Source organism: Epinephelus moara, chromosome 9, assembly GCF_006386435.1.
Source record: "Epinephelus moara isolate mb chromosome 9, YSFRI_EMoa_1.0, whole genome shotgun sequence".
In the NCBI taxonomy this organism is placed as follows: Eukaryota; Metazoa; Chordata; class Actinopteri; order Perciformes; family Serranidae; genus Epinephelus; species Epinephelus moara.
The window spans coordinates 35,934,775-35,938,227 of NC_065514.1; positions in this window are offsets into that span (position 1 = coordinate 35,934,775).

Genomic DNA, 3,453 nt, shown 5'->3' on the forward strand with positions numbered 1-3,453 from the left:
GTACACCCAAATGCAGAGCAAAAATGTGGCATTTTTGCCGAGTCTGACATGGGTCTGAACCGGTCAGAGCACCTAGGCAAGATGGCGGCGGTATTGACGCATCCCACAAGCCAGGGTGCGGCATCTATGTATATAGGTATCTATGAGCTTGAGGCCATGACGTATAAATACCCGCCCCCTTCGTCTGTCTCATTTGAACGAGATGGCGGAGAAATAGCGCAAGTGTACCTGTTACATGCATTCTTTGCAATGAAACGCTGTAATTCACATGCCTACGTGACTACAAAGAGTAACGTTAATGATATTTCGTGCAAGACTGTCATGTTGTAATTAAGTTTATTTCATTCACAACCCGTTGCGGTGTTTAGCGGACTGTCGGTGATGCGTGGCTGTTAAATGTGCAGCTGCTCGAGTGATATAACACCACGCACACACGGCTTTGATCAGCGAATATAATGTGACTTGGGATGTACGCCAAACGCTGGCTCCGTTATGCAGCAGATCCAGCTGTGCCGCCTATAGGTGCCGCCGTCACCAGAATAGGACGTCGCTTTACGTGACGCTTCAGAGTAAGGCCGTCTCATGTCTCTTATCAGCAATCCTCGCTCCTCACTCCTAACTCCGTAGGCTAAATGTTTTCCTAAGTGGGAGGGACTAAACAGTTAGGTAAGGTGGCTAGGTTAGGTGGTTAGCAGTAATTTTAAGGGATTTGGGACGTACCCTATGTATATGGCTGCGGTCGGAAAGTCCCTCCTATCGTCTATTCCTAATCACTAGCCTATTCCTTGACCTCAGTGGGAAACGTCATGAGGTCAAGGAAAGATGGGTAGGAGAATTCATAAGGACTTAGGAAAAGAGAACCGCGGAGCTGAGAAAATTCGACCGCACTTACGCTGGGCTACGTCATCATGCGACGGCGGATGTCAGTGACGTAGGTCAACCGTGGTGAAACGGCGGATGTCAGTGACGTAGGTCAACCGTGGTGAAACTACAGTTTAGATGGACTACAAAAAGCGCATCTCAGATACTCCGCCCCGTGCCTACTTACCATGTTGCTTCATGCAGGCTATATAAACGTGGACAGCACAGTGAAAATTATGACTTAATTACCAATGTCTGAATTGAATTAAAAAAGATAGATAGGCAGTCACAAAACTGAAACACTGAAAATGGTTGCTCACACTCACCCTCCTGAATCATTGTGATTATTTATGACAAATGTTCAAGTGTATGCAAGAGAGGCAAATATGTTAGGCTTACAAATCTACTACTGTAGCCTACATATCATTAAGTTGCAAACATGTTGAATTAAAAACATCTAAATAAAAACGTTTCATATCCCTTTTTCTTGAAACACAAACTTCAGTGTTAATATGCCAATCAATCATCATCTGTCATTTGCTCACAATAGTTTAAAAACGACCACAAAACTCAGTAAACACCTTGAAATGTTGACATGATTGTGCCTTGAAGTTTTTTTTTTTTTTTTAATTGTGTTTATTGGATTTTCCATTATATTAGTGACAATAACAACACAGAAAAAAAGAAAAGAACAAATAACAAGAGCATACATAGGGATGAAGGTGCACCTGTGCAATTAACAGTATATCTTCTGCCTAAATGGACAGCTTTTCTGTGTTTGCTGATGTTCGTATGCAAGAAATGAGTAAACTATTCAATTCACAGAGAGAGCAGAAAGGAAAAATGAAACTGAGCATATCTTACACCACAATATTAACTTGAATTGGGTAATGTTACAACAGTAGCGTGACGTTTATAGTTCGCATGGTTTTGTTGAGAGTTTGGAGCATATAACGTTACGCATATTATCAAGTTATGGCATGAGACGGGCAAAGCTTCATGTAACGGTGACTTACATGGTGATCTCCGGGACTTTTCAGTCATGTTGAGAGCCAGTTGTTCTTTTTCTTTACCTTTCATCCCTTCTTTCGTTCTTCCTCTTCTCCTCCTTCTTCGGGTTTATTCGTTTGTCTCCGTGAACGGTCGGTCACTTTAAATATTGCTCCCGCAAAGCATTGTGGGATTGAATTATCCCCTTTCCTATCGCTTAGAAAGGTCCGATGTATCCTATGCTAAAGGAGATCTGAAAGGAAGCATTGAACCTCCTTTCCTTAGTGTTTAGAGAATTCGAACAGCTCTTGTCATGGCGGCCACTAAAATACTTCCGGGTCATTTCACTCAGCTAGGAACCTTCCTAAGCAAAAAAGACTTTCCGACCGCAGCCTATGGGTACGTCCCAAGTCCCTTAAAATTACTGCTAACTACCTAACCTAGCCACCTTACCTAACTGTTTAGTCCCTCCCACTTAGGAAAACATTTAAGGAGTCAGGAGTTAGGAGTGAGGAGCGAGGATTGCTGATAAGAGACATGAGACGGCCTTACTCTGAAGCGTCACGTAAAGCGACGTCCTATTCTGGTGACGGCGGCACCTATGGGCAACACAGCTGGATCTGCTGCATAATTGAGCCAGCGTTTGGTGTACATCCCAAGTCACATTATATTCGCTGATCAAAGCCGTAACCGCCCCTGTGCGTGGTGTTATATCACTCGAGCAGCTGCACATTTAACAGCCACACATCACCGACAGTCCGCTAAACAACGTAACGGGTTGTGAATGAAATAAACTTAATTACAACATGACAGTCTTGCACGAAATATCATTAACGTTACTCTTTGTAGTCACGTAGGCATGTGAATTATAGCGTTTCATTGCAAAGAATGCACTTGCGCTGTTTCTCCGCCATCTCGTTCAAATGAGACAGACGTAGGGGGCGGGTATTTATACGTCAGAGCCTCAAGCTGAAAAAGACTTCCTGTTAGGAACCTCTCGTGTTACCTTACTGACCTTACTCATCGCACCTAACCAGAGATATTGGATAAAGGAGAGAACTTGTTTTCTGAGACGGACAGGGCTCAAACAAAGTTCATTTTCTCTTGATCTGTGTGGATGAAAAATGCAGCTTTAGTGTCAGAATATTGGGAAGATGTGTGGCTTGTGGAAAATAGAACCCAATATTTACTTTAGTGACTATAGGGCGAAAGAATTGACCATAAATTGTGATCACGTTCATTTTCCTCATTGACGACAATACATTCAGAGCTGCCGCAAGTCTCCTACGGGGGCGTGGCGCTGACGTCACTGAATCAGGAAGTGAGCTGAGTTAGGTATCTCGCTTCATCCAATATCTCTGACCTAACAGACCCCTCCTAACGCCTAACGCTAACGCTAACTCCTTACTGGCAGGAATAACTGTGCATTCACACCAAAAGCGTCATGAGCGTCATAAGCGGCCGGCAGCCATTCATTTTCAATGTACGCTTGCTACGAAGGGCGTCAGGGGCGTCGGCTGCAGCGAGCGGCGCGATGCCAGCGACCAGAGCATCAAGTAGAAGTTGAGAGAAGCTGAACTTTATGCAAATGAGCAGCGCAGC